This window comes from Microcaecilia unicolor, chromosome 9 (assembly GCF_901765095.1).
Source record: "Microcaecilia unicolor chromosome 9, aMicUni1.1, whole genome shotgun sequence".
Taxonomy (NCBI): domain Eukaryota; kingdom Metazoa; phylum Chordata; class Amphibia; order Gymnophiona; family Siphonopidae; genus Microcaecilia; species Microcaecilia unicolor.
The window spans coordinates 194,328,059-194,343,745 of NC_044039.1; positions in this window are offsets into that span (position 1 = coordinate 194,328,059).

The window sequence follows — 15,687 nt, forward strand, 5'->3', positions numbered from 1 at the left end:
ATCGGACACACGCCAAGTGGCATTTGACGTATGTAGGTCATTACCGCCCAGTTACCTCGTGAAACTTTACTGCTAGGTCAATGGATGGCGGTAAGGTCAAAGACACAAAATGGAAACGCGGCAATTTTGATTTTGCTGCACGTCCATTTTTAGCAAAAATTTTAAAAAGGCCTTTTTTACAAGCGTACTGAAAAATGGATCGGTGCGCGCCCAAAACTCACGCCTACACTACTGCAAGCCATTTTTCAGCGCACTTTAGTAAAAGGACCCCTAAACATATTTGTCATTCCCTCTCTCTAGATTAACCCACAGTGCCTCTTCCTTACCCTGTAGGTTCTGCAATTATGTGGCATTAATATTATCTTTAACATATAATACCACTTCCCCTCCCTTTCTTCCTACCCTGTCTTTCCTGAACACATTATAGCCCGGTATAACAATATGCCAGTCATAGTTCTCTGTGAACCATGTCTCTATGATTGCCACTAAATCCAAATCAGCTTGTTTCATCACAGCCTCAAGATCTAAAACCTTATTTCTCATATTCCGAGCATTAGTATATGCTGTTTTCCCGATGTTGCCCCCTTTTCCCCATTTGTGTAAAGGTATTTAATGCTTTACTTACATGATGATTTATACTTACCTGGGGGCTTTGATCACCCTGCACCAATGATTCTAGTTTAAAGCCCTCTTCAGTAGGTTAGCTAGTCTGCTGCTGAAGACACTTCTTCCCTTCTTTGATAGATGGACACCATCTCTGCTCAGCAGCCCTTGGAAAGGCATCCTATGGTTCAGAAAGCCAAAATGCTCTTTATGACACCATCTGCACTGCCACATTTTCATGTCCAGGATGGAAGCTTCTCTGCCTTGGCCTTTACCCTCAACAGGGAGAATGGACTAGAACACCACCTGGGCACCTGTCTGCATCACCCTCTCTTAGAGAGCCATGAAGATACTTTTTATACATTCGGAGGGGTACCTAGCATCATTTGTGCCAACATGGATGAGCAGCATTGGATAATAGTCATTAGGCTTGATGAGTCTTGGCAAACTCTCTAACATCTTGAATTTTGGCACCTGGCAGACAGCACACCTCCCAGGACATCATGTCTGGTCTGCAGATGGATGCCTCTGTATCCTTCAGAAGAGAATCGCCAACCACCACTACCTTTCACCTCTTAGTGGTTACTGATCCATCAACTTTGGGGATTTCAAACTCCGATTCCTCCTCTCTATGGGATGCTCTTACCACCTCCATTTCCAGGGCTGCATATCGGTTCTTCAGTTTGAGGGCAGATGGAGTCATGGTATCGATCCTGCAGGGTCTCATGATCTGAATCCAGTTATCCTCTTTCAACACAGCTTCTTCTTTCCCACTGCTGGAAGTCTTTGATGCTTCATGAATTACAGCTGATTTATCACTAACATATACTACTACTACTACTACTACTTCTTGACATTTCTAAAGTGCTACTAGGGTTACGCAGCGCTGTACAATTTAACATAGAAGGACAGTCCCTGCTCAAAGGAGCTTACAATCTAAAGGACAAATGTACAGTCAGTCAAATAGGGGCAGTCAAATTGGGGCAGTCTAGATTTCCTGAAATAGACACACTACCTAAATATTTACCAGAACATTACATTAAATTATACTTAGTACAAAAAAACGATCAGTGCATACATTATAGAACAAGAGAAAGATTTTAAGTAAGAAAATAAATGAACCAGTACACACTCTAGTGGCCACTTTCTGCTTATACGGATTTTGGTGTCAAATATTAATATACATGTAGCATGTATTAAAATATCCATATAATACAGTTAATTTCCGTAAAGGTTATTGACCTGGGTACACAAATAGTGTCACACGGAATACTACAGTTCTACATAGAAAGCCACCAAATTATGGAACTCCCTATCAATACCTGTGCTCAACATCAATTGCTAAACCCATATCTTTAAAGCCTTAAAATCCATTTTATTTAAGAAATACGTACTGAAGAAATCTTCATAAAACCGTTCTTTGAACATGACACTTCAAATATGCTTAACGTCAAACTGAATGTTCTCTTCTCTGTAACTGTGCATCAGACACGAACAGTTGTACACACGACCTAAATACCTGTTCCTTGTACCTTTGTATTTGACCGAGGTTAACACATTTCCCATTAGACAATGGTGTTCTTTTGCCGTACCATACCATACTATGTAACCGACATCCCGGTGAAATGCTACTGGCTTATTCGCCCATTCATCCACTCTATAAAAAGCCATGTAACCATTACCCCAGTCATAGGAGCTGACTGTGTGGGTGCTGTGGGTGCTTGAGCACCCCCAATATTGAGAAAATTCCTTGTATGTGTCCAAGGAAAGGCTATTTCCACTGGGCTTAGCACCTCCAATAATTCTGAAAAGTTGGCTCCTGTGACCCCAGTGTAATATGGTTGATCCCCTTACTCTGTAATCTGCTCCGAACCTCTTGAGGTGTGAGTGTAATATAAGCCCCTGGCAAAGTACAATAAAGTAACGTAAAGGATGATAACACAAGCGGATAAAGTCAGAAAAAAAAAAGAAAATCATATTGGCCCTATAATAAGACAAGGTTTGTTTCTGAGGGGCAAAGGTAGGGAAAATGCTTATCTAAAAAAAAAAAGAAAAAGCGTGTGTTAAAATAAGGGACCAACCAGTGGCAGGTCTGATAGGAGGCTGTTAGCCCTGCTGTGTGACATGGTGCCAGGAAGAGAGCAGCAGCAAAGAAGTTTCATGTGTGCCCAGTAAGGCAAAGGTGGCCCATTTGTCCTGTGTGATGTTGGTTGGAGGATAGCAACCATCAAATTGGCTTCTCATGTGGTGTTGACATATAGCTCCATTTCACAAGAAACAGGTTAATCCAGTTCTAGTTTTACACTGTTACATTTAGGAACTTAAGAAAAGCAGTGCTACAAGTTTTAAATGGCATGGAGTGAGGTGGGGCCAGGAAAAGAAGGAAGACCTGGCTGCTTCACAAAGGACAGTGAAGGGAGAAGCGAGTCTCCAGGCCTCTCACTGGATCAGAAGGAGCAGCAGCCCAGTAAAACAACATGTCTGACACAGGGCATCAAAGAGAGCAGCAACTCAGGGAAGAGAGAGAGACGGCCTGGTATTTCTCTGTACTGCCAGGAAGAGACAGGTAGCTCAGAGGGATGGGAAACGTGAAAATAGACAAATGGTACAGAAGTGAAAGACGATAAGGCGTAACAAGACCTCGAGGTGGGAGGGGGCCATAGCCCAAGGTGGGGGGTGGTAGGCATTTTGGTTGCCGCCGCCCCCTCTGCCTCCACCCCCCTCTGCTGCCCACCACCGCCATAAATACCTTGGCAACCCCCGTCAGCTGAAGACTTCATCCAGCGCTGGTCTCTGGCACTGCCGAATTGCCTGCCCTGCTCTCTTCCCCTCATGTCCGGCACGCTCCTTTTAGTGAAACTGCTCAGTTTGAGAGAAAATGGAGAAAATTTAATCTAGATGAAGACAGGCTTAACTGTAAGAAACACATGACAATGTACCACCAGGCCGTAACAACAGCCAAAAAAACAATGTTTTTCTCAACACATAGAACAAGCTGCAAATTCAACCAAGCAGTTATTTAAAATAGTAAACAACCTACTGTAAACCCCACAATAGAACAAGCCATCACGGACACAACTAACCAGCAATGATTTTGCCACTTATTTTGCCAACAAAATGAAAGGTCTTGATCGGGATCTACAGACAGTCCTATCAGCTAATGAAGAGAACGCTCCCTCTGCCCCGCCATCTGCAAAGCCATCTGGGACTCATTCAACCAGGTCAAAGGAAGGTCTTGAAAATATTCTGAAAGGTCTACGGCCTACCACTTGCCTTCTTGATCCCTGCCTAGCAAAGATTGTAAAACAAGTGAGCACAGGCCTCTTTGAAGGGGACACTAAAATTGTTAACACCTCTCTTATGGATGGGCAGCTGCCAACAACACTAAAAAGAGCTGTGATGCGCCCCCTGCTGGAAAAGAGCTTACTGAACCTGGACAAGCTTGAAAACTACCGACCAGTCTGTAACATTCCCTTCCTGGCAAAACTTATAGAACAGATAGTCCGCAGTCAACTCAATGACTGGCTAATTGAAAGTAATTGGCTAGACCCATGTCAATCTGGTTTCAGACCTGGTACGGAACAGAGACAGTTCTTGTGTCCATTCTTGATGATCTGCACAGAAGCCATGACAGGGGATCTGCCTCAATACTAATGTTGCTCGATTTCTCTTCAGCCTTCGACACTATGGATCATAATATCATGCTTACAAGACTGGCAGAAACAGGTATCAGTGGCACAGTACTTACGTGGTTCAAATCCTATCTGTTAGATAGACAACAATCAGTTCTGTTCAGCAACAGCACATCATCACCTTGGGCACTGAACTGTGGGGTGCCACAGGGATCCATACTGTCTCCCATTTTATTTAATATCTACCCCAAGCCTCTGGCTAAGCTGCTTCGGTCAACGGACACAAAATTCTACATCTATGTTGATGATGTCCAACTACTCATACCCATTGAACGAGATCTACCCACAGCTCTGAGGAAACTGACTGACTGGCTAACCACAATTCAGGAATGGGCAAACAACAGCAAACTTTGCATGAACCCAAATAAAACAGAGATTCTTTGGGTACCAAACACAAGTGGACAAATACTTGTCTTCAAAATACCGTTTGGGGAGTATGAACACCCCCTAAAATCACAGGTCAGGAATCTTGGGATACTGCTAGACTCATCAATAGCTACCTAGGTTTGGAGGATAAGCAGGTGCCCACTTTACCCTATTTTAGAAAGACAAATAGGTGTCTATATTCAAAGTTTATTAAATCTGATATACCGCCTAAAACAGACACTTCAGCAGTTCACAAAATACAAAACAACAAATTAAGGGACCCTTTTACGAAGGTTCGTTAAAAGGGGCCCTGTGCTAGCAGTAGCACGAGCTTTTGCCGTGCACAGAGTCCCCTTTTACCGCAGTGGGTGAAAAGGTGGGGAAAAAATGGCCATGCAGCAAATTTGCACTTGCTGCATGGCCATTTCAGGGGGAGTACTTATCGCCCCCCACTGAGGTGGTGGTAAGGTCTCCCACTTTAACCCAGTGGTAACTGGGCAGCGCCGATTACCACTGAGTTAGCCCCTGTGGAGATAATTTTTGAACAATTCCAGCAGCGCTGGAAATGCTGCGTGCCGGTAGCAGAACTGCCGCCTGTGACAAGTCCATTGCCGCACAGCAACCCTGTAGTAAAAGTGCCCCAAAACACATAACATACAACAAATGTACATGCTAAATCCAACAGAGACGGAACTTCAATCCCACTGTGTTCCAGGCATCACACCCTTGGCCACCAATCAATCCCAAGAACCCTCCCCAAATGCCTTCCTAAAAAAAATACAAGTTTTGAAGCCAGCATTAAACCTCTGGAATGTCATCTCCAGACGCAGACAGCCAGGCAAATCATTCCGAAGCATTGGGCCCTGAACCAGAAAGATCGCTCGCCAAATAGTATCCAGATGAATAACATGGTAAGAAGGAAGTACTAAACTATTTTGTTGACTGGACCTAAGGGGTCTCACAGAAACATACGGCACGATATGCTGCTTTAAAAAAGATGGTTCTCCTGAATATAAAAGCTTATGAATCAGCATCAATATCTTAAACGATATACGATAAACATCCGGCAACTTGTGCTCCTCTCAGAGCAATGGAGTAATACTAGATCCCGAAAGAAGTTTAACTGCCGCATTCTGAATAAGTTGTAAAAGTGTGGGGGTGAGGGGGCATTTTCAAAAGAACGTCCAAGGCAGAATTGGGACCCTGCTCATAACTTACAAAGAAAACGTCTATCTCACAGCAATTTTCAAAGAGGAAAGGCTTCCAGATTTCCTGTCTGAAAATACATGAGAAGGATGCCCTTACGCTGGAAATGTTCATCCTGAATAACTATTTTACAAACTGAAAATGATTAAATTATAAAGGGGGGAGGGGGGAACAAGGCACAGGGATGCCTGTCTGGCAGCATTCTTATGAAAATGACCACACAAACATACTTGCAGAACAGAGGAGCAGCCTCCTGGTTAGGGCAGTGGACTGCAGACCAAGGGACACAAGTTCAAATCCCACTATAACGCTATTTTTTTTGTCAATGTGATTCCTCCAGGAATAGAAAAATACCAACTGTACTGAATGTACACCACTTCAATAGCCTTCAGACTTAAAGGTGTCTTATATCTTTAGGTACAGTAAGTATTTTTCTGTTCTTGGAGGGAGCCCCAGAAAAAAAACCCAACCTACTAGCAGTACAGTAAGATTTTGAACTGTGCTCCTTGGGTTAGTGTCCACAGCACTAACCACTAGGCCAGTGATTCCCAGCTTTTCTAGCCAAGTACCCCCTAAGTCAAAGAAATTTCAATCGAGGACTCCCAAACTCTGAGCAACAGAGATTTTGAAATGGACATTTTATTGTTAAAACAATAACTATCTAGGCAACATACATAACAAACACAGGTCACTGCAACCGACATATAAACCAAAAATACATTTGGCACGATCTGTTATATTTTAGTCTCATATAAACTGTCCCCTTGACAGGTGGTGTGTTATTCTTATAAACTGAGCAAAAATGAACAATGACACTTAGTCGGGGCCTATTCATAAGGACAAGAGAAAAAGTTCTCCACAAAAGTTACCAATAATGACAATCCAGTTTCAACTTTTCTCTGGGAAAATGAAAAATGAAATCTGATTGGATATTATGGGCAAGATCTCCACTTTTTAAAAAATAAATAGATCCCACTGAACCAAAGCACCTTATTAAACACAAACCAAATGAAAATTAAAAAATAAATAGCACACAGTAATGATACAGAAGAAGAAACTGTCTTCAGAACATACAAGGAATGCAACCACAGCCACTTAAACTAAAAGTGTGGCCCATCTTAAAAAGTAGTTAAATATAGGCGCATCTCTTCCTCTCACCTCCCCACACCCAGGTCCATCAGCACCTCTCCTTCTCACCCCCTCGGTCCAGCAGCATCTCTCTCCCTCTCACTCCCCCCCATCAGGTCCAGCATCACCTCTTCCTCTCACCCCCCCCTCCAGGAACCAGGAGCAGCTCTCCCTTTCTGCTCCCCCCAATTTAAAAAAAGAAAGACCTGCCTTTTAACCGCTGTGGTAAAAGGGGGACTGGGTGAGCATCAAAAACACTTGCCCATGCCAGCTCAGGCCTCCTTTTGCCACAGTTTCGTAAAGGATCCCTAAATGAATACCTGGAGCAAGTGTTGTTGCAATAAGTCCTGTATATATACTGTATGTGTGAACTCCGTTCACTAGGCAAATCTCTCCTAATTGCACCCTTCTCCTCCATCGCTAACGCCAGACTCCATTCCTTTTGTCTCGCCGCACCTTATGCCTGGAAACTGAGCCGTTACGACTAGCTCCATCCCTGGCCACCTTCAAATCCGGGCTAAAGGCCTACCTGTTTGATGCTGCTTTTGACTCCTAACTTATCACTTGCTCGTAACCTTTATCTTGTCTTCCTCTCTTCAATAGTCCCTTTCCCTATGTGTCCTTCTGTCTGTCCTACCCTTATCCTTATTGGTCCTGTCTGTCTGTCCTGATTTGGATTGTAAGCTCTTTTGAGCAGGGACTGTCTTTTCTTTCTTCATGTCCAATTGTGAAGCGCTGTGTACAACTGGTAGCGCTATAGAAATGATTTATAGTAGTAGTAGTAGTAGGCTTTAAACAGCTAAAAAAAACACAAGTAAAAATATATATAAAATATATATGTAAGGAAAGTGCATCTGCTAAATGCATCCAGCCACAGTTAGAGGAGGCTCAAACCCAAGCGTCTCTCCCCTAGCAAGCAATACTGTCTTTGATTTCTGTGGGTTTAGTTTAAGCCTATGTGTAGATAACCAATCTGCCACCCAAGCCAACATATGATTAACATCTACAACGGCCTGAGAGTCACAAAGATCAATCGGTAATACAATCTGCATATATAAACATTGAAATTCCCAGCGACTATATAAAAAAAGCCAAAAGCACAAAAAAAAAAAAGTTAGAAGCACAGGCGCAAGAACAGGGCCCTGATGTACCCCACAACTAAATGGGGAAAAAAATCAGCGACAGAGTCCTACCAATGTACAGCACATTCCCTTTTACATAGATAAGATCGAAGCCAAGCAAGCAAAGTTCTCTAAGGTGGTCAATGTGGTCCAAAAGATCAAATGCATCAAATCCAAGGAATAAAGCAAGTCCCTGGCACCCTGATCCAAATTTCTTTATTTATTAACCGCCTTTATGAAGAGATTCACCCAAGGCGGTGTACAATAGGCTCAGTTTAACATAAAACTTATAGTTTTGTTAACAACATAACAATAGTAAAATAACCAAGAATAAACATAAATACAATAAATGAGGTCAACTTGAAAAAAGTAAATTGAAACCTAATAATAGAATTACCATGAAACAGTATCAAAAATATACACATTTAAGAGCACTGGAATTCAAATACTAGAGATATAATACAATGTTAGCACAATACTAATGATACACCTAATAAGCATGCATTAGAACATTCAACTAACATAACATTCAGTTACCGCCGGGTTAGCGCGGGAGCCCTTACCACCACCTCAATGGGTGGCTGCACTTCCCCCAAAGTGGCCGCACAGCAAGTGGTTCACTTGCCACATGGCCATTTCTTTAAAAAAAAAAGACAACTTTTTACCCGCTGGGGTTAAAGGGGACCTCAGCACACATCAAAAACACCAGCGCAGGCCCCCTTTTACCGCATCTTGGTAAAAGGACCCCTTAATCCATAAAACCAATTTTCCATTCATTTGGTCTTAAATAACTTCTTTTGTAAACATCTTTCTCTAGTATTACATTTTGTGCTTTTATACTCCCTTTACCCAAAACGTTGAGACTCAACGTCTTCTACATGAAAATACAACATAATAAAAATAATCCCTAATACAGACTGTCCTCTCTGTCCATGCTCTCACTGGAGAATGAATCAGACTGCATCAAAAGCTAAAACAAGCTGTCGGTAAGACACTCCGTCCCCAAAGCCCTCACTTTAATAACTGCATTAATTCACTAGCCAATGCAGACAAATCACAGGCAGCTCTAGCATTCTGTCAATGCACCTCCATTAAAACCAGCTTCCAGGACACATTGTTGCTTGGAATTACAAAATCTCAATTAAAAGCTTTACAGATTGCACGTAATGCAATAGCAAGAGTTCTAGTTGGGTATAACAAGTAAGAATATATATCACCAGTTTTGAAAAGCCTGGATTGTCTTTTTATAGGGTATCGCATCAAGTTTAAGATTTTATGGTTGGTGTTCAAGATTATAAAGAGTCAGATATCAAAAGTGCTGGCAGCAAAGTTACCAACCTTCAAGATGGAAATGAATCTTGATATACTGCCTTTCTGAGGTTTTTGCAACTACATTCAAAGCAGTTTACATATATTCAAGTACTTATTTTGTACCATGGGCAATGGAGGGTTAAATGACTTGCCCAGAGTCACAAGGAGCTGCAGTGGGAATTGAACCCAGTTCCCCAAGATCACAGTCCACTGCACTAACCACTAGGCTACTCCTCCACTAGCAACAATCCATGGAGAAGCCTGCCCTTGCAGATCACCAACGCGGCCGCACAGGCTTCTGTTTCTGTGAGTCTGATGTCCTGCACATACGTGCAGGACGTCAGACTCAAAGAAACAGAAGCCTGTGCGGCCACCTTGCAAGGGTAGGCTTCTACATGGAATGTTGCTAGTGGAATAGCAACATTCCATGTAGAATCTCCAATAGTAGCAACATTCCATGTAGAATCTCAAATAGGGAAATGGGACTTGATATACCACTTTTCTGAGGTTTTTGCAACTACATTCAAAGCAGTTTACATATATTCAGGTACTTATTTTGTACCAGGGGCAATGGAGGGTTAAATGACTTGCCCAGAGTCACAAGGAGCTGCAATGGGAATCAAACTCACTTCGTAAATGTGGGAGAAAATCCGCCAGAAAAGCGGAGAACTCAAACGCCCCACGGTAAAGACAATGTTGCAGAAAAAGTGGGAGGGCGACCAAGGATGCCAGAAACTGGAGGATGTTGAATAATAAACAGTTTTATTGATAATTTTGAAGACTCAAATTATCAATAAAACTGTTTATTATTCAACATCCTCCAGTTTCTGGCATCCTTGGTCGCTCTCCCACTTTTTCTGCAACAATCAAACTCACTTCCCCAGCATCAAAGTCCACTGCACTAACCACTAGGCTACTCCTCCGCTGATCAGTTATTAATAGATGTACCATCATGCCATATGATTAGATCTAATTAATATAGATCAAGTGTTTTTTAGGTCCCTCAATGTGAAACAGTATACCATTGAGATGAAGAAAAATTCAAGATACAAAACAGTTTAAAAGAGAGTTAAAGACTCATCTGTTTGCACAAACATTTGGATAGGTGGAAGAATTAAATTAAATAGGCAGAAACTGTGTTAATGGGGTAATCAATCCCTCATCTTCTTCCCTCCATCCTTTACCATTTCCCTCCCTTTCTCCTTCCCTTTCACCTATCATATCCTTGTCTACCTTCCCTATTCTAGTTCATTACGTTCTTTTCACATGTCCTTTGTAATGCCTTTCATAATGTAAGTAGTTATGATCATCACAATTTATAATACTGTTCCTACATTTCCTTGTTTTTACTGTATTCTTTACCATGTAAGATGCTTTCTTTTACTATGTAAGCCGCACTGGACCTGCTGTATGTGGGAAAGAGCGGGGTACAAATGTAATAAATAAATACATAAATAAATAAATCAATGTGCTTATATGTTCAGATTTGTCAATGTTCATCTTGAGTGAAGAGTGTGTATAAAGTTTTTGGTATCTGCAATTTCATGTGGTTGCAGCTGCAAAACTGATTTGTGGATGACAAAAGTTTGATCATGTCGCTCCTTTGTTACGATCTTCTCATTGGCTTCCTATTGACGCACAATGCAGATTTAAGCTCTGTATCTTTATCCACAAACTGTTTTATGACTTTATTCCAGATTATTTATTTGAACCATTTACATTAGGAACACCTATCCACTCATTAAGATCGAAGGATCGTTGTTGATTACAATTTCCGTTTGTAAAAAATGTGAGGTATCAATCTTATCATAGCTCCAGTCTTGTATACCGTTCAGTAAAATGTCGGAATTCTCTTCCTTTGGAGTTGAGAGTGATGGCCTTTTATTTTAGATTTTGTAAGTTGTTGAAAGCTCATTTATTTTCGACATATTTGATCTACTTTTTGACCAATTTATTGATATGGTTTGGGTTAATAAGACATTTGTATGACTGTTGTACTTTTCCTAGTGATGGTCTAGTTGTTTTTTACTTACATAGTAATCCACATTGATCCTTCGTGGAATATAATTTTTAATTGTATTGTATTGGTTTTATATATTACGAATGTGTACTTTAACTGACGAGAACAACTGGATTGTGTGGTGTATACGTTTTTAAATAAATCAATCAATCCTAAGAAGATCTACTACTATTCTCCTACTGTCTTCTGTTTGTTATGTTTATTAAACTTAATATGCAGCTTAAACTATACAGTACAAAGTGGTTTACATCTTAATAAAATAATTCATTAAAATCGATTTCCAGAACAACAAAAAAATTGATAGGAAAGCTTATGCCAGACAAAAACCCACACTCAACCCCACACATACTTCCTAATTAAAATTTAACATTTACAAAACATCTATTAAATCATTGACATCAAATTATCAAATTATTTGCAGAACCTTCAATAGTGCATCCCTCATAATTCTTCATTGAGAAAAACTTGCTTGAAAAGCAGTTTTTTAGCGAAACCTTAAACGTTTTACCATCCAATCATAGGCAGCTCAATTTAGCATTGTAGTAATAAATCCCCCCCCCCCAAAAAAAAAAAACCTGCCCTCTTATAAGTCCACTGATATAATCCTTGTATCTTTGTGGCACACTAATTTATGTTTCCTTCCTTGCTCCTTCAAAGTAATAAGACCTGTATCCCCAATTACTAGGTTCCCACAAACAGGGAAACGAGGTGTCAGATTTTGTTGTATGGAGGGATTTAGCTAGATAATTAAAAGGCCCTTTTACTATGTTGCATTAAGTGCTAAAGTACGCTTAAAAATGGCCTAGCACTGGATATGCTAAAGCGTTCTGTGTTAGTTTTGCCATTTGCGCAAGCTAACCCCCAGATTCTAAATAGTGCGCCTAGAGGGCCGCGCCAAACTCCAAGCATATTTTGTAACAGCATGCATAAGATAATTGGCTTAACAAGCCAATCAGTGTTGTTAACAGCACTTAAGCAATAATGTACACTAATTGGCAATAATTAGGATTTACACGCATAACTTCATAAGCATATTCTATAACACACTGCACCTAAATTTAAACGCGCACAGAAAAAAGGGGCACAGTTATGAGTGGGGGAAATGGGCTTTTCATGGTCATTCTGAAATTTATGTGTGTAGTTATAGAATATGGCCCAGTCTGCATAAATCTTCACTCCGGGATTTAGGTGTGTAATTTTAGGTGCTATAATATCAACTAAATGTATTCCATAGACTGTGCCTAAATCTAGGCGCTGCTTATAGAATACACTTAGCCGGCAATGTTTGCTGTGCAAATTTTTTAGGTGCCATATATAGAATCTCCCCCTAAGGGTCTCGTTTTTAGACTTACTAAAGTGTGTGGTGTTTATTTATTGGATGGGGCATGTCATGGGCGTGGAAGTGCTATTCTTCTAGTGCACGATAACTGGTCAATAGGAGGCAGTAAGTGCTCCCACGTTAATTTTTTTAAATCGCTGCATAATAATGCTAACATTAGTATATGGCGAAGATGACAAACAATGGACGACGCTCCAGATAAAAATCACTATTTATTGAATGATGAACATTCATCATTCAATAAATACTGATTTTTATCTGGAATGTCGTCCATTGTTTGAGTCATCTTCGCTGTTTTGTTTTACGCTCTATATTCCTGCGGAGAGTTGTTTCTTCTGTTTTTACATTAACATTAGTATATGGCCAGAAAGTCAACAAATAGAAAAATGCCTGTTTTACTGCCATAAGCTCATTTATAATATAGCTTAATAATACCCCGCTAGATTGCCCTAGTTGAAAAATGCTAAAAGTAGATGTTGCTTTCAGAATGTGTATGATTTTAGTTGATTCAAAGGAGGCATTCTTTGGAGGTAAGGTGTTTATGTGTTTGTTGGGTGGGAGGGGCTTAATTTGCGAAAGTAAGAGCTTATGTTTGGATTTTCCAAGGTATGCATGGTGTTTTTTCTTGTTCTGCCATGTACAGAAATAGCAGATGTAAAGTAGATCATGGGGGCGGGGGGTCATTTTATAAAACATTTTATGGGTGTAAAGTATGTTTTCTGTCGGCAAACAGGATTGAGTTAGACCCACAAGTGGGAGATAGCATCTGAAGGCTTTACAACTTTAGTGTAAAAATTCTGAGTTTGTGTGACCCTTCCTGCATGCAGCGGTCTCCTCAGTTCCTCAGTCGGGAATCCACTTTCTTCTTCAGCCTGTTTCTAAAAGCTTGGAAATGAAATATAAAGTCCAACCATCTCCAGAATTTAACAAGATCCAGCTATTCTACTCTTCTATAGTGGAGGAAACCACTATGCATAAAGCCAAAAAAATGCAGAGATTTCTTTAATATTCTTCTTGGAAAGAACTTATTTCAGGAAGAAAGTATTCCAGGACACTAAGCATTCTGTGAGAATAGCTGCATATTAACTACTGTGGCGTGCTCCCTGCCAGCCATGAAAAGCACTACTGGACTCCCTCAGGATCGCTCTCTCCTATCCATAGAGAAGAAAGAAAGACTCTACCCCAAAAGCTCCTCCTCCTTCAACAGAGATAGATTGTTGCACTCCTCCTTCCAAGGGAAGGTACTGAGCGAGTTAGGACTTCCTTCCACAAAAAGGAGGAGGCCAAACCAATTAGGGAGGCCGGACACAACTGGGCTGTAGGCCAGCGGGAAGGGTTAAGGAAAATAGGAAAAGGGGGGGCGGGACGGAGAGGGAAGACATAAAAGGGGTCAGCAGGTAAGGAAAGGTCCTTTCGAGCAGGAATCAGCAACCCAGAGGAGCTGACCCGGCCCACCCACCCACAGTGTAGGGCACAACCGTCGCAGCTAGGTGGTTAGGGAGAGGGATTAGGAAAACCTACGGTGGGTACACAGCATGGCAGCACAGAATAGTTCCTCGTGGGCGGGGACTAATAGCTGCCATTCAAGGTCAAGTTCAAGTTTACGACCGGCAAGGGTCAGGTTGAAGTTCATTTAGCGTGATCGCGTCAGTGCCTGGCTTAAACGGCTGGGGGCCCTGAGATTACGCAGGGTGCGTCCTTAAACGGGAGGCACCCTAATCACCGGGAGTGTGCTTTTACGGCACAACTGGCAGCGCGAGGAGCAAGAAACGAATGACAAGCTGTGTACCCAAGGGTTTCCTATGAGTTATGAAATTGGCAACAGAAGTAAATGCGATTTATGAGATGTAATGGAAAGTGCTTGGCTGCGGCCATAATAAATTCCAAATTTGTCAAAGAAGCAGCTGGTCCTGTGTCTTCTGTTGGTGGTAAAAGGAGAGTGGACGAATGAGCAGTGCCGAATGCCCCAGTTGATGAGTTTATAGGGCACTTGTCCACCATTCAAAAATCCTGCTCGTTGTTCACACAGTGTAGCTTAGCAGTCCCCTTTTCTTTTAGGGTAAGAGGATCTCAGTCCATCCTTTGAACTCCTTTTCTCAACAGGGTTAACAGGACAGTTACCTTGTTATTATTTCTTTCCTTTTTATCCTTGGAGAAGGAAGAAATAACCATCTGAACGTTCATGAAAGAGAAAAGCAATGCAAATTAGTTCCAAATGAATCAATGAGTTTGAACCCTTCCTTGTCCCCTCCCCCCACCCAGCTCATCCCCTTCCCCCACCCAGTTGGTTCCAAGCAGTATTAGCAAAGTCCTTCAGCAGTTCATCAAAGAAAACTCTTCTTATGGTTTATCTTTCTCTTCAACACAGTCACACATTTCAAGGAACCAAAACAAAACACTTTAACAAAATGCATTCCCTTCCCTTTTAAGAGTCGAACCCTCTTTCTCAGCAAGCCTAGGGCTCAATGGCTGATAGACCCAACTGTTTACTCATTCTACAGAAGGCTTGGACTGCAATGTGACCCACCCCAATTCTGCCAGTAACAGGGACTTCACATAAACAAATGATAACCTATGAAGAAAGGGATCTGGGTGTCCTCGTCGATAACACACTGAAACCTTCTGCTCAGTGTGCTGCTGCGGCTAAGAAAGCGAATAGAATGTTGGGTATTATTAGGAAAGGTATGGAAAACAGGTGTGAGGATGTTATAATGCCGTTGTATCGCTCCATGGTGCGACCGCACCTTGAGTATTGTGTTCAATTCTGGTCGCCGCATCTCAAGAAAGATATAGTAGAATTGGAAAAGGTGCAGCGAAGGGCGACTAAAATGATAGCGGGGATGGGACTACTTCCCTATGAAGAAAGACTAAGGAGGCTAGGGCTATACAGCTTGGAGAAGA